This window comes from Callithrix jacchus, chromosome 6, assembly GCF_049354715.1.
Source record: "Callithrix jacchus isolate 240 chromosome 6, calJac240_pri, whole genome shotgun sequence".
Classification (NCBI taxonomy): Eukaryota; Metazoa; Chordata; class Mammalia; order Primates; family Cebidae; genus Callithrix; species Callithrix jacchus.
In genome coordinates, this window is record NC_133507.1 from 86,999,237 (window position 1) to 87,026,137 (window position 26,901).

General features: G+C 34.6%; 1 protein-coding gene and 1 long non-coding RNA gene across 3 annotated transcripts in view; one reads left to right on the forward strand and one right to left on the reverse strand.

Annotated features, from left to right (window-relative positions):
- The window catches only part of ARHGAP15 (Rho GTPase activating protein 15), a 660,617-nt gene that overhangs the window by 382,091 nt on the left and 251,625 nt on the right, over positions 1-26,901 (reverse strand). The window lies entirely within an intron of this gene.
- The window catches only part of LOC128932386 (uncharacterized), a 35,901-nt gene continuing 24,421 nt past the window's right edge, over positions 15,422-26,901 (forward strand). The window contains exon 1 of the long non-coding RNA XR_008482172.2: positions 15,422-15,519. This is a non-coding gene — a long non-coding RNA (uncharacterized LOC128932386). The remainder of the gene's footprint in view (positions 15,520-26,901) is intronic.

Here is a 26,901-nt window from a genome sequence, read left to right on the forward strand (position 1 = left end):
GGATATTTGTTGACTAACCTGTTGCTTATTTTTATAATTCTAGTAGTTTATAATCACATTTCAAGATCATATTTTAAAGCTGGAAGGAGACTTAAAGATCATCTTTCCACCAGTGTCCTTATTTGATTGAGGCAAAGATTTAGATCCAGAAGGCTTTAGAGGCTTTCCAGAGGACACATTCCTAGAAAAGCCCTAGGCAGACCCAGAGTCAGATGGTCTGGGTCAGAGTTCTGTTGCCTAACTTACTCTGTGAGTGACTCTAGGAAGTATCTTAACCTTTTTAAGAGGCTTTTGTCCCAGCTGTAAAAATCTGGTGGCACCTATTTCACAGAGATATTATGAATGAGCTAATACATGGGAAAACCCTGTAAACCATAATGTTCTCCACAGATACATTACAGGGCCCTTTTCCAACTCATCAGCTACTTAGTTCCTTGTTTCTTTATCATTATCATTATTAGTATTATTTTGCTTTGCTTATCTTAGGGAACATAAAACATTAAACAACAAAGGAAGCATCAGGGCCTAAAATTCCAGCATTTATAGATAGAAGCAAAGCTGCCAAGAAGGACATTTTCTTTCGTCTCAGTCTCTTTGGGCCTGTGTGAAATGGTTTACTTACAGCTTGTACCCATCTTCTAAAGAAACAATGTCTAAAAGGATGAAAAAAACAATAATTATATAAGGGGTAATTACAACAGCTGCAAACCTCCATAGTCAGCCTCCATGTAATATTATGTGAAATGTTATCTGGGCAGTACCTGAGTCCATAAAGTGTCAGGTGGTCATTTGGCAAGACAAAAAGAAAGGAATCAGATCAACATTTTATAAGTGGTTTGCATTTTTTTTTTGCACCTGTTATTCTACAATTTCTTTCAGTTATATTTCAAAACACTACAGTTGGGATCTCCTTGCCAACCTGAGATGGCATAAGACTGGATAACAGAACAAAATGTGAGAAGGTCCTTCTGTCTTTAACGCCTGTTCACCAGTGAATCAGCCTCCAATTAATCTGTTTCTTCAGTAGGAGTTTAATAAAAGTCAAGCACACACATGTTCAGGCTTGTTTAGTATTGAAGCTGTGTTAATGTTATCTGTCTAGCCAGGTCAAAAATCCTGTGTAATTAGATGCCAAAAACTATTTCAAAAAAAATTAGGTTTTTTTCAATTATTATAAAAAATTGATTATTTGAGATAGGGAACTTTAAATCTAAAATGAAAGTGCAATGAGAGGGATGCTTCTCATTAAACATTGTAAGGGAAAGAAAGTTTGTTTCGTGGCCAAACTGCACATAAAACTCAATATATTAGGTTTGTTATTTTCTATTTGTTTATGAACCAGAAAATTCAGGATCATTCGGCAACTCTTATTTCCATTCCACTGTGTGGGTGATGATCAGAGTCGGTCGTTTACATTCAATCATATACAGCATTATGCTTGGAGGAAGCTCTTAACCCAGTCATCTGTGCCTATGAACTGAGTGTGCCTCAGTGTTTTCTGGAGGAAATCAACAACACTGCAGATGGAAATACAGGTTTGCATTTATGACAAGTAGAGTTAGCAACTACAAAAGCTTAGAGCTGAAAGCTTCCAAAACCCCAGCCAGGCTGCTGAGTTTAAGCAATGGTAGATGCTACAAAATTCTAGGAAAGTTTAATTCTCTTAGACTTTATGTAAATTGACATTTAACCCATAACTGAGGTGATACATTAACTTTGAATAAATCACAAAACAGAACTGCCTTCACCAGTACCTCTGAAGTCCACTTTGGAGTCTAACTGCTTAGACTGAGGAGTATGAAATTTGATTCTTGCTCTTACATTTGCAAAGTGGGAGGATAAAGTAAAGATGACTCATAATTACAGGACTTTCATACAATTGTGAAACTTTTAGAAAGCAGATTATTTAAGAGATCACCAGTCAAAGCAGAAATAAGTCATATCAAAGCAAAGAGGAGTTAATGATGAGAGGCTACACTCAGGTTACAGATTTCAAGCAGTTACTCAGAAAAATAATTTCTTGCTTTTTTGAGAAATGTTATAATCAATTCATTTAAGATATGAATCTATATATATATACATTTCACATAATTGCAGAGGAATACTCTAAATATTCTACATGAAGATGAAATATTGTCGATAGACCTGCATGTTAGAGACATTTCAAATCAGCAGAAATTAATGATGGTGATGACATCCAGCACTATACCAGCTATAATACACTGCAGAGCTCAGTTTTTCTTAGAGTACTTGGTTTTGTCACCTTAAATGTTGGGTTTTGTTAAATTGCTATTTATGAAAAAAGTTAAGCAAAAATGAGAAGATTGCAAGTAAAAATGCTAGGGTCATATTTTATTTTCTCTCTATCTTTTTTTTGCCAACAATCAAAACACATAGTTGTAAGATTCTTGTACTTTAACATATTGATTGCTTCCATAACAGTATCTGTAAGATATCAACTTTATATTCTCTTCCTTTAGAATGTATATTTAGCAATTTTTAATAAGCAATTTTAAAAATTATATTAAATATGTTCCATGCAAAACAAATGATCATAACCATAAGTACTATTTACACATTTATATGACAGTAAGGTTGAATATATATATATATAATATATTTGCCATTATCCATATTTGTCTTTCTTGTCATTCTTATCATTATTGTCCACATAAATCAGTGATCTTCATAACGACTTCATTCATGGAGATGAAATAATCATCCAAACTATGTTGAAGGATTAACGACTTCTGACCCCAGTTGTATTCCCTTGCCAAGAGTCTGGATCTACTTCCTTCTGTACATAGGTTGCACTTGAGCTGACAAAGAGGAGTCTGTTGACTTTTTTCTCTTTGTAGCACTGAAAAATTAGGAAATAAGGTGGAGGAGAAGAATTCTCTTTTTGTTTTCAAAAGAATTCTCTTTTTGTTTTCAAAAAGAAATGTCAACGACTTGACTTTTTACGGATTCTTCCTGTTCTTCCATCTCTAACTTTAGGTAAGTCATTGCCTCCCTATACCTCTTGTCTTTATCGTTGCATGTTATACATCTTGAGATAATTCACATAAATATTCTTAATAGCTTCAAAGAGCTATATACATATTACTACAATCACAATTGTTAAATACACTCCATTGTGCTCCTGGGAACGGTCCTGGGTATTGAGATGCTTCATTGCCTTGACTGAATATGCTTGAGCCCTTTGGACCTTGATGTTCATCTAGATGAGCAACAGACATTCCAATGTGTAGTTATTTTCTAGGACAGTTTTCCTTAGCACGAAGTTCATGAAACTATTCAGGAAGCTGGAGATGCCAGTTTAGATTTAAAAAGATGACTTAAATCCATTTTTCTTTGGAATCTTTACATGAAGCTTACTTTAAAAAGGACACAATAAGCTCCTTATTACTGAATCAAACTCTCTACCTGGCCTGTCATAGCATCATTAAATTGTTACATTAGTCTCTGGGGACTACTTGATTGGGAAAATTGCTGCTTATTTAAACCTATAAGAGGGTGTGGTCACCAATACAGGTGATGCTGTATTCCTGAGTCAGTTGGCCATCAGTTTACACTCTTTGGTATATTATTGAAAATGTAGTTATGCGTGTTATGGTTTGCTTCATAAAATTCTGGCAATTTTACTAATAATGTTTGTACTGTGTTAAAATGGAAGAATTTTCTGGAAGTACAGAAGCAATGATACTATAAATATCATTGTTTCTTTCTCCTGCTCCCAAACACAGCAGGGTAAAATAGACTCAGCAAAATAAACTAAAAACACAGCATCCTTTAACCTCATTTTTTATTAGAACATCAGTAAAACATCTTGATTTGTGATAAAAATCTTAAGAGACAAATTTGCTCAGAAGCTGACAGTGTCTAGGGTGTAGTAATGAAGACCAATAGTTCCACAATATCAGTTAATGTAATATGAAGTACTTGTGTTTCTTGGAATATTTGAGTTCTCGTTCTGATTTTGACTAGTATTATTTTCACCTGCCAGTACACCTCACTTGTATACCCTACACACCAGAACCAACTCATCTTGTCTCTGCTTGCCAAAACCATCAATGGCATCTCACTGTTCACAGATAAACATGAAACATGTTTAGTATAGCTGATGATCTGTATTACATTTCTGTCTACCTCACAGACCTTATGCCTTAACACACTCTGTCTTTCTTATTCCATGCTTTCCAGACCTCCTCTAGTTCAAGTAGGCCATGCTTTCTCCTGTCAAAGAGCCATTGAATGAGATATTCTTTCTGTATGTAACCCTTTTAGATTCTCTCTTCACTCATGCATGCTTACTCTTTCTCCTGTTATTAATTTAAAAGTCTCTTCCTTAGAAGAACCCTCCTTCACCCTCCAGACTAGATACTACTGAAGACAGCCTTTAATTATGTTCGCTAATTAAGATCACTAATTATGTTCCTTCACTTTTTAAACGGCAAGAACATCTTCTATAGGTAACTATGGGTGTGTTCCCATTGTACTCTGTACACTTCTTGAACAGCTCTCTGCAAATGTGTGAATATTTAATTATTTGCTTAGTATCCTTCTTTTGATTTAGACCACAAACACCATAAAGTCATGGACTTTGTTTTAGTCATGAGTGAATTCTTAATTCTAGGTCAGAAGTATAAGAGGAGTGGAAAATATGTATTGACTGAGATATCACTTATTCTCACTTGGAATCTCTCTCACTTCCTTACTTGTTGAATACTTACTCAATTATTTAAAGACAAGCTGAAATGCTCCCCTCCTCCCAATCTGATTTAATCCCTCTTTGATATTCTTATGTAATAATGACCATTCCTCAATAAATTTTAAGCTCCTTTAATGTAAACTGCTATTCATTTTTTTCAATTATATTATTCATATTACATAGCCTAAGTGCTTTGAATTTTTATTATTTATGTTTGGTTTTGTTACCAAATATAGTAGTAGGCGATCCAGAAAGACAGTGTCTTTCAGGCAAAAGACACTGTCTTTTCTTGCTCCCTGCCTTCTTTACCATATCTTCTTTGAATTGCTCCTTTGCTTCTTCACCATACCCGCACTGAATGGTAAATTTCAACCACTTTTAATATTTTTTCTTGAAAATATCATACAAGCTAGAGTCCTGGAATCTTTTGTTTCCTCAAGATAACTGGCCGATCAATAAACTGTCTCATTGCTCTCTGAAAATTCATTTTATAACATGACCTAGGATTTCTCCAGTCTTCTTAACTCTAATAAGCATTTCAAAATGTGAAATACAACTCACACTGAAGTATATGAAATGATTCTTTACCCTTTATCATAAGTCCTCAACTAGGATGAAAAAAAAAAAAAGCCTATTCCTGAAACATGGCTTCTATAACCTGGGAAACTCTTCATATTTTTGTTTCTGTTGTTTTCAGTAGGTAGAAGACACTACTAGTCATTAAAGTGGCCATTTGAATATGAGAGGTTGACAGACTTTCTCTTTATCATTATCACTATTAAAAGAACCTCTAGGTTGGTGACTTACAGAGGGTATAAGTCGTCTATAATATAGAGTCAAGGTCTCTTGGAAACCATGCTTGCACTGTGAACAATTATTCTCACCATGGTCTAATTACTTTCTCATATGTCCACAACTGAAGTATAGGATCTGTGATTTTGCAGTCTTTATTTTTAAAAATCTTTTCAACAAGGAAGAGAGCCACTTGTGTTTTTGTCTTGGCTATCACTAGCTCTTGAGTCACCTTGGACATCACCCCATGCTTCACAGACTAGCACATTTATGGCTGCTTTCTTCACCAAGAGTCTATTAGTTTATGCAGAATGGTAATAAGGTTGTAGCTTAAAGTTGTAGGGAAGTTAAGTGCATGTGGCATTGGATTAGCAAAGAAGTCCATTTGGAAAGCTCTAATTAAGTTGTCATTGTATGTATTGTGGGCTTATTTAGTGATCACTGTGTGTAAGCAACAATAATTAATAGCCTTGCTTTAGAAAAGGGTGGAGTTTTTAGAGAAACACTTGTTAATTTTTGCTGTCTTCCTAAACTACAGAAGCAGGTTGGACATGGCCCAGTTGGGTTCCATCCTCCAGCTCATAAGAATGCCAATACTGACAAAGATTTACTGAGAAGTAATGCTTGCCGAGTGGACATTTTCAATAGATTGCTCTTCCTACAGTCAGACTGGTTATATAGTAATAGCAATTTGAAGTGTCTCTTTCTGTTTTAATTACATTCCAACTGAGAAGACAGTCCTGTGAAAGACACCTCCATTAATGGCCTTCCTCCAAATTTCACTTGGTATTTCTTAAGTACCAATTAAGTAATAACATAAGATTTCCTGTAAATTATCTAGAGAGATTTTCTAAAAGATAAATTATGGGTAACTTGCATTCTTCTTTAAAACATTAATAATGATATCTACCTAGAGAAAATTATTATTGGTGATATAAGACCTAGCACTTAATGCATAAAAAGCAATATTAACAATGGTAGTCCCTAGATTATAAAATGTATAATAATTTAAATCTTAAAATTTAGGCAAAAGACAGAGGAGGCTAGCTTTGGCTGTATAGATCTTCTGAGCTCTCTAGGTTTAACTTTATTTTTCTTCAATTTCAGCAATCCAAAACTGAAAACAGGGACAGAAACCTTTAGAATAAAACATTTTAAATCATCTCTTTGTAAAAAAACTTTTTGTTTTTCTACAAAAATAGGGGGAAAGCTATGTCTGAAAAACAACCTCCCTTCTCCTTCTTCTTCTCATTTACACATACTTAACATAAACTCTGTATTTTTAAGCCTATGAGATTTTTTATCTACGAAGATTTCTGTCTTGAGACGCACATCTACAATGAGTTAGTTTGAAAAAGAATTTCTCACTACTGAAAAATCCTCCAAAGATAATGACTTTTGTTGAAAACTAGACCAGTCACCCAGAGGTCAAGATTGTATCATGGAAACATATGTGCTGTATAGAATTTTTTCTATAATCCAAAAAAACCAAATCAACAAAAAACTCTCAGCACATTCATTAGTTTTCTATTCATGTTTCTTTAATACCTCATCCATCTCTACCTCACTTGCTGATTTCATAGCATTACTTCAAACTGCTGAAACAGCTCCACTCATCCAAACCTAGCCACAATAAATCTCATTTGTCTTCTATGAGTATAGTATATGGGTAAGTGTTACTGTGAGCTAAAGGTATATATTGTGGAGATACACTTATTAGTTAAACATGCCACATCATATAGGTAGGATTTAATAACTTTATGTTGAGGATTTTAAATCTACAATATATCTGTTGACAAAATATATGATATATAAGTCATTCAGAAGATATAATTTTAATACATATTTTTTAAAATAATATATTTCTGCAAGTTGATGATGTGGATCAAATGACAAAAGACTTGGCAAGATAGTAATATTTCTTTTTAAAACATTTTCTATTATATACTTATTTGTATTTAACATTTCTTTAAAATTATTGGAAAATGGCAGCTTCATAAAAATCCATGCCATTGCAGAAAATAAAAGTTGTAAGTATTTGGAAAAGTACAGGGTGGGGCTGTAAGTACATTTCCTGTGTGTTCTTACAAGAACTGCGTCACATAATGGATTGGAGTTACTTTGGAACCTGACCACTCAGAGCATGATAAGTTTCTGTGGGCCCCTGTTACCTAATTCATTCCTGTCACCTTTTTTTTTTTTTCCCCAAAGCCAATGGACCTCTAATTTCCCCTCAGGAATCTCTTGGATAGCCTATGTGTTGGTTTCTAATAATACGTTATTTTTTGTGACCTGAAGTACCACAAGAATAACCTTTCCCAGGTTCAAATGACAACATGATAAATGTCTTGAAATCTGTAGTAATTATTTTTGAAATGTGAATTAAGGCAATGTTTGCTCATGATTTCCCTTAAAAAGAAAAAGGAAATATACAATTTCAGTTTACCACTGTGCTAGGAAAACCCTTGGGTCTTCTTCAGCTGTTCCAAATCTTCCTTCCCAGGGAAAGGAGTATCCTGCTCTGCAAGTGATGGTGGGAAGGAAATTCTGTAACCTGACAGCCACATAGTCAAGAGTGGTTCAGGGTCATGAGACTGTGCTCACAAGGTGGCAGGAAAGGGGACTGGTGGTAGTTATCATTTTCTCTTGTAACTTTATAATTAGGAGTTAATTGAGTGAAGTGCTTGCTTAACAACTGTCCTCCAGACTGAAGGCAGGCTCCCCAAAACCAAGAAAATAAAAACTTGTGCTGCATAGCATGAGTTGGTAGAAATCAGATCTTGCGTCACATAATGGCATAAATGTTTCTCTGTGGTTGCATGTAACAAAGGTATCACAGGGATATGAATCAACAAGGGTAACATACTTCACTACAGTTATTATCCCAATTTATCCCAAGAAACTAGGTTTTATTCTGTAATCTGTTAGGAAATCTGCTGTTCTAGCCTTAAATCCTTTCCTCAGCCAGGTGATTATCAACTACATTTTTGTACAGGAGGGAATTAATGCCACATACTGCCTAAGCAGCTTTGAAGGCAAAAAAAAGGCCTGGACCTGTAATAACTTTTGTGCAGAGTATTGATTCAGAGAACGTGAGAGGCCCACCGTCACAGGGGTTTCTGGGGACTTTCTATGCCCTTCGTTACCTTTTATATTCTACCACGATTCCACCTCCACCGTGAAATTTCACATTAACTCTCCATAGGAGACCCCAGGTAACTCTGTGCTGGTGTTACCACAAACTGGGTAAAACCCTAGGTAAAAAGCTGGTCCCACAATAAAGTCTAATTTTCAAGCCAGCAACAATCAATACAGCTTTAAAATTTGATAACAAGGAACTTTGGCAGAAAATAATCAGGGTTGCTGTAAAAAGCGGAGGCAAATTTTCTCTGGAGTACACGGATTGTTCCTTCCCTTTGGGTTGGTACTTTAGCAGGTGTATTTCTCTGTGTTTGCATGTGGGTGTGTGTGTGTCCATGTGTTTTCTGAGGGTGTACTTGGAAATATCCACGGGGGGAATCTGCAAGCTTTTGTTGGAACTAGGAAGCACAGTTGGCTAGGAGTTGGGGCTAAAGAGGGAGAAAATGAAGGGAGGGGGAAGTCGAGAGTAGGGTAGAGCATCTCCTGCTCCATGAATTTATTCAAAAGCATTTCAATCTGTGTGCACATCTTCATCACTTCAGTGATAATTAAATCTCAGCATCACAGGTGATGTCCTCTCACAGTCTCTTTCCCTGGTTCCCACTGGGCCAATGAAGCAGGCCTCCCCGTGAGGCCTGTTAGCACAGATCAGGTGGTAATGTGGAGGGACAGATGAGCTTTAGCTGACAGATGGCAAGATGACCTGGAAAACCTGCCCCCTTTTCTAGGATCAGGCAGCAGCTGACAGGTATTATTTCATAAAATAACGTCTAAAAGGAATCGCCAGGGTCTTCGCATTAATCTGAGGCTGCAACCAGCCATGTAACGTTTATGTCAGAACAAATCTGTCTCTATGCAGGAGAGGGAAAGTGGTTTTTGATGAAGTTGTTCATAAATTTTAATATAATATGCCTGATGGTGTCAGATATAGTCTCATATCTCTTTTATATTTAAAGGCTCTAGTGAAACATAGAAATATTCAATCTTCAACAAGCTACTTTTAAATAACTAAAAAGTTAACCAAGGATACCTTACTGCCTCTTTTTTTTTTTCCAATAATGGACTGGTTCATCTGAATTCCCTGTTTTTAAATGAAAATTATTTCAATGCCATGAAAAGCTTTTTGCCTGGGGTATCAAACAAAAGGAGTAGGGCCGTTGCAAAGTTGCTTTTATGGAAAAGTTGCTTTTTGGAAAGGAGGAAACTTGCCCAAACACACAAGTAAACAACAATGGCAGGAAGCCCCTGTCTTCTACATGCATAAATAATATTTCACAACTTCTGCTGAAAAAAAAGATCAACTACTGACTGGTTGGCAGAGATAACCCTTTCATTAAATGAGCTCTCCAGGCACCTGACTTTTGAAGGTTTCAGCACAGATGAATATGTGGGAAATTCTACCACCTGGATGGTATTTGGCTTTGTCTGCCCCATGTGGACTTCCCAAAAGAGGGATATAGAAAGGTACAACGTAAGCCTCTATTTGCATTTTCCTGTGAAATAGCAAACTCACTTTAGTCTTGTTCTAGATGTACAAACCAGTATATCAGCATCAAACTTCTGTACCTGCCAGGGGAAAATGCTGACATGTTTCTACTTATCTGACTGTTACAAAACATTGTGATTGTGTTAAAGGAAGGAAGTTTTTCTCTTACATAGACCTTGTGTGGTATAAGGTTGCTTCTTTCAGTATCTCTAAGAATAATCATAAAGTGAATTCATGAATGTAACAGACGCACAAATCACCTGGAGAGGCAAGTATTACAGAGATGGATATATCGCCACACACCTCATAATCACATTTTCACCTGCCCATCTGGTACAGACCTGGGCTTAACAGTAAATTCACCAGATACACTAGCATGCCAGTTTTGTGTTTCAAAAACACATACTAAATACAATTTGTAAAGAAAAAAAGAATAATGTCGGAGTAAAAGAAACAGAAAATAGAAACAAGATATTCCTTTTAAAAACTGAAATTATCAAGACATATGAGACAATTTCACAATCCACCTAGATACTTTTAAGGACTACTTACACCAAAGCCCTCTAAACTACTAGTTTACCAAACTAAAATAAAATTAATTCTCCACTTGACATGTAATAAAATGAACTGGAGACATGAAAGTATTCATACTGATGTTTATACTTCATTATAACATAATTGAATTAATCCTTTAAAAAGATTTTCAAAAATGTCACTGGCCTTTGTGAACATATTCTGATTGTTTCCACTGTACATTGGACATGCAATTAAATTACAAATTAATGGAATAAGTATGTAAGTTAGGTATAATAATTACAGAAGTACTCTTAAAAAAACAATTAAGACCAATACCTGATGAGAAATTTAAAAAGTTAAATGAAGAATCATTATAGCATTATACATACACAATAACTCTCTAAGCCTATTAATTAAATTTAAAACAAATACATATACATATTTAGTTGGCAACGTTCTCATGTAGGGCCAAAGCTCTTCTTTTTATGAAGGCCAGAGTTTGGGGATTTGTGCTCTCTCTCTCTCCCATAAACTCATCTTTAGTGTACCATGTATAATTTCTAGTTTTGATTTCATTAGAGTGCAAATTCATTGATGGATACAAAGTAAACCAAGTGCAGAATCCTTCTGGATTTTTAAGATTTTTTTGCAGCTTTTCACAGTTGCCTTGCTCATATCTAATTTGGGAAAATTTATTTTAGCAACTTATTTATCAAGTCTTTCAAAGCATTCACCTTTGGTTTTCATACAAACAAGTTTCTTTGAACACTGTATTTCATCAGTTCATGTAATATTGAGTTAAATGATGTATTTTGTATGTTAATTACAAATAACATGAATAATTTTGGAAACAAAAAGTTTTCTTTGTGAAAACCCACTCAACTGTCAGGTGCACAGTAAAACAGGCATACCAAAAAGTAGAATATTAGCAGTATTCAGGGTAGTGTTGATATGAGTTAATACATAAAGAAAAGGGAAAGTATTAGGCAGTCTTTGAGGCATTTCAGTGGACCTGTTTCAGAGCTCTTCTGAATATCATTTGCTTGTGTGTGCATGTGCCTGCGTGTGTGAGTCTGTGTGTATGTGTATTCTTTCACCTTCAGATAAGGGTACCGACAAGGGTTCTGGAACACTGTTCAGAACTCAGTGCTTTTCCCCCACTTTTTGTAATAAGGATCAATAGTTGGTATTTTTTTTTCTATTTTGGAAAAATTCAATACTGTGTTCTATTCTTTTTCATCCCTATGGCCTGTTTCATACCCGGTAATTAATAGAGGACAAGCTATATGTTCATAGGCAAGTTCTCTATTCGCTCTGTGTATCTGTTTCTTCATCTGTAAAATGTCAATACTAATAAAATGCCAATTTGTTTTATGAATCTGTTGACTAATAATTGAAAAGAGTATAGGAAGTGGGCCTGGCTCATAATGGGTGCCCAATAATTGGTATTTATGTTATTAGTATTATTGCCAGCTAATCTTTATTCTTGTAAAGAGTTCACTCATCAAAGTTAAGATCTAATGACAAATATGAAGGAGATTCCTGAGTTGGGACTTTCACATTCAGTTTAATTTTCAAAATTGTTGTCACTTATTATCAGTGGTATCAGCGTATCAGATAAAAATTACTTTCATGTAACATTCATCAATATTCCTAAATTCCCTTCCTTTAGTTGATTCAATGAGCTTCCACTATTACAAAAATATAATCACTATATTAATTCTTTTTCATCTTTTTTTCTCTGGGGATTAATGATTTTTTTTAACTTTTATTTTAGCTTCAGGGGTACATGTGCAGGTTTGTTATACAGGTAAACTCGTGTCACCTGCGGTTTGTTGCAGAGATTATTTCATCATCCAGGTAGTAAGCCTAGTACCCAGTAGTTAGTTTTTTCTCCTTTCCCTCCTCCAAGCCTCCACCCTCAAGTAGGCCTCAGTGTCTGTTGTTCCTCTTCGAATCCATGAGTTCTTATCACTTAGCTCCCACTTAAAAGTGAGAACATGCAGTATTTGGTTTTCTGTTCCTGAGTTAGTTTGCTAAGGATAATGGTCTCCAGCTCCATCCATGTTCCCACAAAAAAGAATGGGGAACTAATGTTTTGTAACTATCTGTGGTAAAATAATACATGGCAAAGTGGTGTGGTTGTTGTGCATGCCTGTACTCTGTTATGTATGTTCGTACTGTGAACAGATAACCTTTATACAATTTTATAAGCTAAGCTGGCCATTTTGAACAAAGATAAATATGTGCACAAGTAGACACAATAGTGTCGTATATGTAAATGTGTGTGCTATTGGCCCTTTATTATGTGAGTGAAAAAGGGTATTCTAACCTCGGTCTATTTCTCACACATATTTTTGAGTTTTGCTTTACCTAAAGAGCCTAGTATTTATTTACATGTTATCTTCTCAATCATGAGTCTTCAGGAGGCATTGATTTTTCTTTTAATTCAAGACAAGTTGTACTTTTTTCCTTTTTCCCCCCACTGGCATTTGCAAAAATTTTATTCCTTAACTACAAAACAAGCTTTAAATTAAAGAAAATTCTATTTTTTGATATATGGCTCATTTTACTAACTCATAGTAGAAAACTGCATATTTGGCTATATCTATTTAGAATTTTAACAGTTTTTTTCCTTGGAAAAACCCATGACCATTTTTCTGTCTAGTTTATTAACATCCCAACTGAGAATACACAAATGATCTATCAGCTTTGTGTTGGTGGCTAAGTGGTCTCAGGCTATAATACACCTCAGGTGAAATTCATCTGCATTTCCGCCCTCAATTGGTAATGTGAATTATATCATGTATATTTTAAGAAAACCATTTTTCATGCTTGGCCATAAACTGGACTATGACAATGATTAGAGTTGAATATGAAAGTTAAGAAGTCCCAAGAAACAACAGAGAGAAAGTATTTATTTATGTGGTTCAGAAGATTCATACTGCATTCTACTGTCAAACAGGATTGCTAGAGGCTGAGATGGCCTTTTAAATGGTTCTGTCTCTTCTGGTTATCTTAATACTAATACACGTATGAATTGAAGAACCTAATCAATGTTTATCTAAGACATTTACAGTTTCTAAAGAAAAATTACTTTTGCTTGATTAGTCTGTTTCATCTAGTACAAATAAATGGCTTTAGTTTAGAACAATAGGGTTCTTCAAAGCCATTCTACTTGCTTGATGTCTGAGAGTTGGAAATTTTTATTACAGGCTAGATAATGGTTACACTGAGTGTCCCATGATTTGGGAAAAGGAACTATTACTATAATTCCACCCTCCTTAGTACAGAAAAAAATATATGGAGATACATCTTGAATACATTCTGGTAATTTTAGTATTGGTATGAACTTTGGTGAAATGCCTGCTGGTAGGAGTGTCCAGAAAAAAAGCCTTTCCAATATCTGCAGGAACAGTTCTCAAAACATATGCCTTCATTTATAAGTTTAGCTATTATTCTGATGAAATAAAGTGAATTTTAACTTCAGCCCTCTACATGTTGAGTGGTTCTGTGCTGAGAGTTACAGTCAAGTGACAGAATACACTTCAGTTGACTTTTAGTTTAAGCTTCTCTACCCATCTATTGATCTTGTCTTCACGAGCTGTGCATAAAATCCTGTGTTCTCAATCATTGTAAATAACTGCAAGTGTCATCCCAAAGTGGTCCTAGATCAGGCAGACACTCTTCTACACGTTGTGTGACTAGAAAACATATGTTTGACTTCTATGAGCTCTATTCCCTCACTGTGGTTCACATAAAAACCTACGATTGGTAGATTTCTGAAGCAGTCATCAATTTTACATGGTGAATTTATGAGAAGCTTCTCTCCAGGTAAAATAAAATGGTAGCCTAGGGCTTCTATCAAGTGCTTGACAGTATTGACATTTGCAGAATGAAATAAAATCTCTTTTTCTATAAAGGAATGTCTTATTCTGTGTTCCAAAGTAAAGATATTAGGTGAAAGTTTTTTTTTTCTCTCTCTCTCTAAATGCACCGAAACTTTATTTTTCTTAATGGGGTAAGCTATACCCAGACAGATTAGGATTAATTTTTCTCAGAGGCAGAGGCAGAAATAGATGGACTTTCAAGGGGCCTTCATGTCTTTGATTGTGAGTTTACTTGCAAATACATCCAGATGATAGCACACAACAGAAGGACACTTCAAATACGGGTGATTCCTGAATGACGCCAAGAAAAGAGACAGCTATTTTGAATATCCACATCTCTTTTCAAATTTTACTTATGCAGGTGGGTTACATTCCCCTACTATGTACTTAGCAACAATTTTTTTTTAAACTCTAAAACACATAGGCCTTTTTGCCTGAGTTAAATTTGTTTCTTTAGCTGGTAAAGCTTTTCCTTTCCATATGGTCAGGATAGCTAATTTAGTTAGTCTCTGAGGTGGCCAACATTATAGTGTGGTATCATAGAATATAAAAATAAAAGAAGGTATGAAAACCTTATTCTAAAAATGAAATAAAAACAGATGGGGCATACGTTTCTAACGTATTTAATTTGCATCGTCTTTTTCTCCTTTTAAAGTTCTTGTGGACCAATCTTGCAAAAAGGCAAAACAAACCCTAAACACTCCAGTTCCATGCCAGCAAGCTGCCAGGCTGATCTTTTTATCTCCATCAACTCCATGAAAAATCAACGAAAAGAAAAAAAAAATCAACAGGCATACGTTTAAATGTCCTGAGATTTTTAAAATAAAAATTTTAAAATAAAATTCTTAAGAGTCTTTTTCACTTATGTATAGTCAAACTATTTCCAAGTAGAAGAATAGTCATCTGCAAGGTTGAATCACCCTCGGGAACCTAAAGAGGAGGATGGCAAGGACTTTCCAGGGTGGCCCCAGACGATCACACAGGTGACTGTCAATTTTAGTTTCTCTCCAATACCTGTTTCTTTCTTTATTGCTGCTATGAATATTTCATCATAGATTCTGAGACCCCATCTTGTAAGTCCTGCTCCTAGATTATTGATTTTATCAGATTTATCCAATGGGACTTGTTTAGTAATTCACTGCGTAACACCTTTATGGTCTTATAAGACTAGGTCTGTGTGATATCAAAGCAAATGAATTAGGAGACAAAATAATTTAGGCACATAATCACTGCTTTTGTCTGAACAATTGGCTTAACGACTTTGTTTTTCTACAGTTTCCTGAGTCAACTTTTAAAAAATTTAAATCAAATTAAAATACTGAAGAATTGCTTGAGAACTGCAAGGATCTGGCTTAATATCAAGCATGTGATACAAATTATTGTGTATACTTTCCATATTTGATATAATTACTTCAATAAAGTACTTCTGAGAGACAATTTGGATTCAACATAGGTTTATAGCAGCATTATTAACAATAGAGGATTTGCAATATAATTCTTTTTTGACATTAAAACATTTTAATTTTATTTGTAACCTCAAGAATATTTATTCATGGATATTTCTAATTTTTAATTACATATTCAAATAAAAGTATAGCCATGCTAACATTATATAAATGAGCCAAGAAATCTGCTTGAGAAAAATGTTTTTCCTCCATTTTCCAGAAGAAAATGAAACAGTTAATAGGAGTGACAATGATGAATTATTTGTCATTAGAAGAAAACTTTGAAGCCTTCTTAGGCAAACACTGCAATAGTTCTGAAATGGCTTTATTTCTTAGGTTTTTTCTTTTTTCTATCCCTAGCAGAATTCAAAAATGTTTTAAATGGTTTTATTAATTACTGAAAAAGGGCATTACAGTTGAGGGTTGAAATGCTTTTTTGGTATCCTCTGCAACCTTGATACATGTTTAGGTAATACAATTTGGGAAGGAAAATAAAACTATGGCCAGTGTTACTAGTACTTGATAATTTTTTTTCTTACAATGCTTGATAGTTTTTCTTTTCTCAAGTCAGGGTGTTTTACTAAGCAAATTTTACACAGTTCACTAAAGAGCTTCTTGCAAAGGTTGTGGTTCGAATCAGTGGCTTAAGCAAATGCTTTGCATGAGTGTTTTGTGTCTGACTCTGCCTTTTCTACGGGAACTCTCAAACCAAGAGAGCAAGTGAACAGCACAGAAAAGTCGCAGACAAGACAGCAGCCGGCGATGGCACTTTCAGCCTCACGGGATCTTCCCAATTGCTAAAAGCTGTCAACATTTCTTTTGGAAGCAAGTGTGAGGAAAATTCTATTCTTAGTTGGTGTTATGGGTTGAATTATGTCCCCCTCAAGAAAAGATATGTTGAAGACCTAACCCACAGTACCTTAGAAGGTGACCTGATTTGGATATAGGGTCTTTGCAGAGGTAATCAAGTTAAAATGAGGTCATTAAATGGACTCTAATTCAAAATAATTGGTGTCCTTATCAAAAGGGAAATTTGGACTCAGAGAAAGACGTGCACAGAGAATGTGAGGACATACAAGGAGAACACCATGTGACAGTAAAGGCAGAGGCTTGAGTGATCCAGCTGCACACTGAGGACTGTCAAAACAGAGAGGCAAGGCATGATTCCTTCAGGTTTCAGTTGGAGTGTGCCCTGAAGACACCTTGATTTCCAATTTCTAGCCTCCAAAATAGTGAGACAAGCTTCCTGTTTCTGTGGTACTTTGTTACAGTAGCCCTAGGATACAGTACAGTTTTTGGAAGCTAATGCCACTGAGGCTGATGGAAGGAAAGGAGAAAGTAAGACAAGGAGAGAGGGAGGGAGGAAGGAAAGAAGGTAGAAAGGGAAGGAGGGAGGGAGGTTTTGGGAAAAAGCAAAAGTCCCAAGAGAAGTGAACCACCTAAATAAAAATTGTGATGAATACTTTGAAAAAATAATAAAAAAGATACAAAGAGAGATATTAAAAAAGATAGACTGCCTGATTTGCTAACTGAAAATCACCTATTATTTGTATCTCCTATCCTTTATGCTTATTTTTTAAAATCTAACATACCAAATGTTTCAGAATGCTGCACAGTAGGGAAAGAATCTATTGCTCAGGGAACACTGGACGAGAGAAACTTTGTGAGGGGCTGTGTTGAGACAGTGACGTCAGTTTCAAGGAAAATCATGAGGGGTTAAAAAAAAACACACAAGGGGATGGTCATACGCTATACTGAGAGGGTACCTGTAAATCACTGTGTAAACACCCAGGAACTGCTCCCCCAAAGTCAAGAACCAGTCAAGCAGTACCAGCTGTAAAAATGGAAGTGTGCAGGAAGTAGAGGATTCCTCCAACATCTGTTGGGGCCATTAAAAATGAAAAGTAAATCCAAACTGGCAATATAAGAGATTTATTTTTCTACATTAACCCTGACAACAACTGCCAATTATTTTTCAATCTTTTGCCACACAAGTACCTTTCAAGGGGCATAAGAATCAGCGCCAACTGCAAAAGCAGCAATAGGTAGAAAAATCAGGATTAAGACAATTTAATATTGATGGCAGACATCCAATAGGATGAGGGTAAAGAAGGGAATATGAGAAGTCAAAGCTGGCGGGAATGCATCAACATTCCCCAGGAAAATATATACATCTGGGGAGAATATAAATCTGAAGTACACCTTAAAATCACAGCACAGCTAAACAACTCTTTGTAGGCCGTATAATACTCAGCAAAATGAAGAATTTGAATGAAGACTTTACTCGACTAGACTTGTTTTAAATACATGCTACTATACTTGTTTTAATACTAGTCTTATTTTAAATAAATGTAAATGACCCTAAACAATATTCAAATGTTTTCAAAATACAAGGACCAAGATGCCACATTATTTGATGTGCCACATTATAATGATGTGTTCTTAACACGTCATTCACACACAAAGATACCGATTTCCTTAACTAATAGTCCAGGGTCATCTCTCATGCACATTGCCGGGGAGGCTAGTTTCTTTCCGTAAATATTCAGAGCTGCACCTGTAATTATGAATTCTATAATGTGTTAAATTTCCCATTCCATCTACCCTTCTTTTGATTATTGTTTCCTAAATCTGTTTGCTAACCCTGATAAAAAGTTTGTACTCCAGTATCATGAGCCCATACATATGTGTGTATCTGTATTTGGGGTTCTAGAGTTTAGAGGTGGAAGGAATCCTGTAGATAATTTACTTTAATGTCTTCGTTTTATGTATATGCAAGGAGGTACTGCAACTATTTAACCAGAATGAGCATACAGAGTGGTATGTATATGGGCTTTAGGCATCGACAGCCTTGTATCAAAACTTTCTACTACTTGTTAGATTGCAATTATCAAATTTCTCATCAAATGGAGAAAATTTATTATATCATCCAAACTGGGGCACTCTTAAAGGTCAAATGGGACACTGACACTGATAACAATTGTACTTGGACAACAGGGCAAAAGTGGGACTATCCCAAACAAACTGGACTTACAGTCACTCGTATTGTCAGAATGATAACTTATGGTTGATGTGAGGATCGAACAAAACAATGTATGTGAAGCACCCAGGCAATCAAATAAATGGTAGCTATTCTTTTTATTAAGTCATTTGCCCATGGTCAGCCCAAATGTTAGCAAGAGAGCCAGGAATGGAAGCCACAGAGTAACGTTCTTTCTGCTAGTACAGCATTATTACTTCAAACAGAATAGATTAAGTAGGAGATTAATAAGAAGCAGAGTCCTAACATATTGTATTAGTGCTCCTTATTAATCTACTTAATCTGTTTTGTTTACACGATCAGATACCTATTCAATTCTCCAATTAGATTAGATCTGCTTGAGGGCTGTAACTACAGTTCTGATGTATTTCTCTTTATTTCTTCCCTTATCATTTTTCTTGGAAAGTACTTACTATACTACTTTACATAAGGTAGATACTTACAGAAATGTGTAATTTTGTTCTTTTTGCTCTGTTCCACCACATATTCTGAGGATTAAAATGAGAATCTAGTTCCTGGCACAATAAAATATTTGTTTAATAGACATTGAGTAAGAAACTCTTTAAAACTTACCTATTAGTATATTTGCTTCCTTTACTTTTTCTTTGAAAGAAATACAGTCATTCTTTTTCCTACTTAAATTTTAAAGTATATATATTTACTTGAAAAAGAAAAATCTATTAATTATTTCAGATTTCTTTATTTTCAATTTAATGTTTATAACAACTTTTGGTTGTTCACTTTTCTCTACAGTTGAAAATATGTCTTTTTAGAAGACAAAACCAATGAAGATTCAAATTAGAAAATTCAGATTATTTTTCAGGAAACTAAAGAGAGTGTGTTTATGCTATGAGGAAGCTATCTATTCAAAGTGTCTAAAAAATCACTTGTTAATGGTCAATGGTCAATGTGGATCATTTTACTATGAATTCAAGCATTGATAGGCACCAACAGGCAAATTTATGCTTGGATGATGATTTAGTCATCAGGTTGTGCATAAACTGATTTCCCAACCTTCACTTCTATTTTTAGTTTAGTCATGTACATGGGAGGCATGTATGCATGCACATAAGACAATTGATTAGTCATCTCTGCTTTTAACGAGTGTGTATTTAGAAATGCGAACATCTGAAACAAGTCATTGGGGATGCTTAATTTGCAAATTTTTGAAACTCTATTTAAAAACTTCATGGTTCAAAACTTTAAAATTTAAACGATAAAACTTATTGGTTCCAGGGTTATCACATAGACCACCAAAAAGTGCACCCAATCTTTTCAATATTTTAAATGCTTCAACTTACAAACTGTAATATTTATCTACTGCACTTTTTGTGTACAGTCAACTTTCAATACTTCAGAGATTGATTATCCAGTTGGTGGATAAAATTCAAACCTTTGACTTCTCCATTTCCCTGAAGCAACCTGTCTTTAGGGCGTATCTTCTCTTTCTAGAATCTTTGCTACAGGATGGCAGTGGAAGGGGAAGGAGATAAAACACATCAATCAATGTTTCTACTTTTAGCGAACTGGTAGAGGATGGTGCTTAGGAAGATGTTAAAAAAAAAAGAAAACTAGCTAAAATGATACTCTTGAGTGATTCAATGTTCCCATTGATTTTTGTTTGGAAAGTATATTCTTTTCTCTAAGGCATTAAGAGTGACTACAGCTCTTTTATAAACTACCACTGTTATCAGAGAGAGAATTCAGAACAGGAAGGATAATTGGTTTGATCCAGTATACTACTATTTTGGATAGATAACTGGGAATTGACCCCAATATGCCAAGAGGTAACACGGATAAATAACATTAGCCTTAATACCAGAAGAGATTTATAGAAAAGTGTCCTTATTTCTTAACGTTTTAGAAGTACTTTAATAGCTGTTTAATAAACTATTTCATATCTCCAGACTCAAGAATGGCTTTGAACTTCCAATCACCTGCAAGTTATTTCTAAAAGATCTTAGAAATTGTGCTTTATGACCTTATTTTCACAAGTGCTAATCACATTAACCACTATTATTAGATCACCTGCTTTCCTGAATTGAAACATATCTCTCAAAGTCACACATCCAAGGCATTGGTGAGGGGGACCCTTTACCATTCTGATGAATTTCAGTAAACATTATGTTTGTTTATTTTCCTTTCCGCATTTATCTCCAAAGGCTGTTTCAAAAGCCAGTATATTCTACTCATTAAGTATTATGACATTCTGAGTGTATTAAATTAATTATTAATGTTTAACTGGAGATAATATTTTGGTATATTTGTTGTGAGGGGAAAGGGTACTATTTAGATCAGAGAGAGATTTAAAGTATGTATCAAAAAGCCTATTTATAAACATCATTCAAAGAATTAGCTTTTGAGCAATACACTGAGAAGACTGAAATGTCTTAAAATAACTGATACATACTAAAATCAGAAACAGAAAAGTTCCGATGGAAAGGCATACGTTCTATAATATTTTGTTTACTACTTTGCTCATTTATTGCTGTAAATTAATATTACAAACTCCAACTCAAACCTTTTTAACATTGAATTTGCTATATTACATTTATTACAAACTTCATAGCAATTAAATTGTCTTTCAAAAAATATTTAGTGACTTGGAACTTTCACACTTTAAATTTAGTGAAAAAAAAATAGAAAACAAAACTAGCTATGAGATCCCAATTTACAAAATAAAAATGTATATGTAAAGAAAAGTAAAGACATAAAAATATGTATCTCTTATGTAATATATTTAATAATACTTTGGAAACTATTATTTTACTTTATTTTTTCAATTTTTTGAAATAATTATATGTAAAACTATTTTTCTCTATTAATGAAAATAACAAAATTATTGAGAATGTGCTAGCAATTTTTTATTCTTCAATTTTGTAGAATGAGGTCTTTAAAAAGTATATTAATTTGAACAAGAAACTAGAATAAATGATCACACTAAAGTTTCTACTTAAAAATACTCTTGTACGGTATATAACTTCATTTGGTAAGTATTGGCTGGATATTTTTTAAAGTATTTATTCTTTATAGGATTACAATTTTACTCAAATGTCTTAAGATACATTTTATTATTCTGTCACTAAAACTCTGTTAGATGTTGGGGAAAGCAGTTCGTATGTGCCATTTGTCAATGAAATCCAAAACTTTCACTTCTTCAATAAGCGAACGAAGTCTCATTTTAATGCCACTCAGATGAATTGATGTTCTTGTTTATTACTTACTGAGCAAAATATTTAAAGGCACTACCGGAAAGTATTTACCATTACAAATAATCCAAAACATGGTGCATGTGCAATCTAAAAAGCAAAAAAGGAATGCTTTTGAGGGGTGGAAAAATATGTTTTGTTAAATATTCAACAACTCAAACTATTAAACTCTAGCTAAGACCAGGTTTATCTTTTTTTATAGGCTCAAAAATAAATATAAAACATGAAACTGAAACAGAAGAAAGTGAGAGTAAATTGAAATATGAATTTAAATTAAATAAAAATATTAAAATGTTATAATATTAATGATTTATATGACATATCCTTTAAAAGCAATGTAATTAAGATCAGATTTTATAATGCTTAGTGTTAGCGTCCAGGGTACATGTTACTTTCTGAATTTTATTCTATTTGTTCTAAGTCTTGCCATATACATATCTGAAATTGATAAAAATACATGTTCTTAGCTTATGATATACAAAGCTTTTCTTCTGGTCAGGATCCTGATTTTAGAATCTTTGTTTTCTATACCAACCTTAAGCCAGACAGAGTAGGCCTCAGTGAACGGATTCTATCAATAATAACTGACAGACTTGAACATTGATTGTTCAGGAAATATTTTTATTGACAGGCTATAAACAATCAAAGGTAAGTAAAACCCAAGTTAATATCACACAAATTACATAGCATGTTCTGGCAATCAGAAATTTTAGTTCATTGATTTTCCTGTTTAGCTCAGAATGAATAAAAAGCTCTCTGCTTTTCTATCTTTGTAATTTAAATCTCTTAAAATGGCTTAGTTCATTTCTCCTTCCACTTTTAGAATTCTAAAGGGTTGCATAATGAAATATATTTGTAATGTTGAGAATCTTACAGAACCTTAGCAGACATTATTTTAAACACCAGCTCTGATTGCAACCAATGGGAAATGTGGAAGTTGAAGATGTCAGAGATGACAAAGAATGCAACTTATGTGCATTTCTTTGTTTTTCTCTTTGCGAAGTGCATTTTACAATGTGAACTTGTTCTATGAGCATTCACTACTTTTTCTTTAAAGGGGGCTTGCTCTTCTCACAAACACTCCTATTTTCAAACAACCATCACCAAAAAAGTAAAATCCATTTAAGGAACATTTAGAGTAGTTGGGGTCTCAGTTGGCGTTTCCCTGTTCTTGGCTGCCAGAATGAACTCTTTAGAGCTATAGTGTTGATAGAAGTTTTCAGTAAGAACTCTTAACCATGGCAGTGTTACCAGTGGGTTTGCTCTCTTTATCTTCAACTTATGCAATATCCCTTCTTTTGTAAAGAAACAGCATCTTCAACTTTCACAGGGCAGTCTAAGATTTCATTTCTAAATCACTGGAGCTCCCAGGGAGGCCATGTCTTTATGTATGTCACCACTGGATACTCTTGCACTGTTGTTCTAACACCTAGTGAGCTGTACAGTTCCTCCTCCGACATTCCACATGTGCAAGAGAGTATATTTTTCTTAGTTCATAAGTGCTTGGCAGAACTGTGATTCCCAGGGAACTTGGGCTATGTTGTTCTGAATTTTCATCACCAATCAGATTACTTACTTTCAGGCCATTAAAGTCACAGAAAAGAATTTGGGAAATTTATATTTAATAGTGCTCTGGGGAGGAATGGCAGAAGGAGAGCTGAAGAGAGGAGGAGAGGCCAATGACATTTCTACTGATTACAGTAGAGAGCTCTGATCTAGATAGATGTTAGTAATACAGTTATTACTAGGAACACACACACTTTAGCCTAACATCACTAATGTTAATCTTAAAATTAAATAAACATTTGCTTTTTAAAAATATAAACTGTCATAGATCAGTACCTGTTTTGTCATAAAATGACTCAGAATACATTTTAATGGCCCTGTCTAGCCAAATTTCTTTCTAACCTCTTGTTTGTTCATTACTTTACTTTACAGAAATATATCCCACTGGTGATCCACCCTCATCACTAGTTGTGATGACCATAATATATTCATTTATTCTCCCTTTTACAATCAATTGTTTTGGCACACATGTATTAGCAGCATTAAATTCTGAGATTATTAAATGGAAAAAGCATTGTACCTGTCCTGGAGGAGTCATTAGTCTAGTGGGGTAGAACAACTCTTTCAAAAAGTACCTACAGCCAGGAGCAGTAGCTCGTGCCTGTAATCCCAGAACTCTGGGAAGCCAAGGCAAGAGGATTGCTTAAGCACAGGAGTTTGAGACCAGCCTGGGCAACACAGTGAGACTCTACCTCTACAAAAAATTCCAAAATTAACCAGGTGAGGTGGTGCATGCCTGCGGTAACAGCTACTTAGAGGGCTGAGGTGGGAGGCTTTTGAGTCCAGGTGGTTGATGCAGCAGTGAGCTGAGATCACATCGTTGCACTTCAGCCTGAGTGATAGTACCGGACACTATCTCAAAAAACAAACATAAATGAACTAAAGGAGTTGAAAAATACAACACGAGAAGTTAGTGAAATATGCACAAGTTTAAGTAGCAGAATGGATCAAGCAGAAGAAAGGATATCAGAGGTCGAAGACCAACTTAATGAAATAAAATGACAAGGCAAGAATAGAGAAAAAAGGATGAAAAAGACTGAGCAAAGTCATCAAGAAATATGGGACTATGTGAAAAGACCCAATCTACGTTTGATTGGTGTACCTGAATGTGATGGAGAGAATGAATCCAAGCTGGAAAATACTTTTCAGGATATTATCCAGGGAAATTTCTCCAATCTAGCAAAGCAGGACACTATTCAACCCCAGGTAATACAGAAAATACCACAAAGATATTCCTCAAGAAGAGCAACCCAAGGCACATAATCGTTAGATTCACCAGGATCGAAACGAAGGAGAAAATACTAAGGGCAGCCAGAGAGAAAGGCCAGGTTACCCATAAAGGGAAGCCTATTAGACCTACAGCAGATCTCTCAGCAGAAACCCTACAAGCCAGAAGAGAGTGGGGGCCAATATTCAACATATTTAAAGAACAGAACTTTCAGCCTAGAATCCTGCCAAACTAAGCTTCACAATTGAAGGAAAAATAAAATCTTTTATGAACAAGCAAGTACTCAGAGATTTTATTACCACCAGGCCTGCTTTACAAGAACTTCTGAAAGAAGCATTATACATAGAAAGGAACAACCAGTATGAGCCTTTCTAAAAATATACCAAAAAGTAAACAGCATCAACATAAAGAAGAATTTACATCAACGAATGGATAAAATAGCCAGTTAACATCAAATGGCAGTAACCCTAAATTTAAATCGACTAAATCCCCCAATCAAAAGATACAGCCAAAACCTAACAATATATCCAAAGATACACAAAGACTCAAAACAAAGGGTTGGAGAAAAATTTACCAACCAAATGGAGAGCAAAAATAAATAAATAAACAAAAAGCAGGAGTTGCAATTCTCACATTTGATAAAATAGATTTCAAAACAACAAAGATACAGTGGTAAAAGGATCAATGCAACAATAAGAGACCTTAATACCCAGATATATAAGACCCATAATGAGATTTAGACTCAACAAGACAGAAAATTAATAAGGATATCCAGGACTTCAATTCAGATCCAGAACAAGTAAACTCAATAAATATTTATAGAGTTCTCCATTTTAAATACACAAAATATTGATCAGCCATTAGTAATACCCATTTTTAGAATGAAGCAATATTCCTGTTCTCTCTCCCTCTTTTTCTTCCTCTTTCTTCCTGTCCTTCTCTCCTTTTTTTACTTTTCAACATCCTAGTTCCTCACCTCTACTCAATACATTCCTCTGAACACCTGATTCCTTGTGATTCTCCCGTCCAAAAAAAAAAAAAAAAAAAAAAGAGAACCTGAATAATCTATTATTATTTGGAGACATTTATAAAGTTTCTTCAAGTTTGGGTACAGGATTTTATTTAATGATTTTTCCACACTGTGACCACATAGCTCTGTATCAAGTTTCTGAATGTAATCTTAAGAAACAGAAACTAGAAAAATAAAAGACTTTCCTTTTTCTTCCCTTTCTTCCACCTTTCTCCCTCCCTTCTCCACCTATGCCAATTCCTTACCACCACCACCACCTCCTGCCAAAGTAGAAAAAAAAAAGAAAACTTTACCAGAACATGTTATGATCAAATTGCTTTAAAAACAATGATAAAGAGAAAACCTTAAAAGCAGTTAAAAAAAAAAAAAAACAGAAAAAAAAAAATCTACTATGGTCCTAGGGTGGATTTACTAGAGGTGACATGTAAAAATCATGGGACAAAGAAAAATCAAATCATGGATTGTCTCTGTACAGGAAATGGCTGGGTAGGGTAGCAGTGGGAAAGAAATGGGTTTGGAAAATGGCAAGAATAAACATCCACTGATAGCAAACAGGGTGGCTCCAGGTAAAAGTGGCACATTCCAGTAACAACATCCCATAATCTACCCATAATATTTTATATCTCATTTTTTAAAACTAGGAACTGAATAATATGTTCCCTTTTAGAAAATATATTCTTGCTTAGCCACCAGATTTTATTTTACCCATTATAATGGCTTTTGTCCACTTACTTTGCTGTGCCCTTTGCCAACTCTTTGAGAAGTAACAAAAACTACACATCTATTTATACGTAACTCAGTAATTTTACCTCACAGATATGCAATATTTGGGATTTGATGATATAGA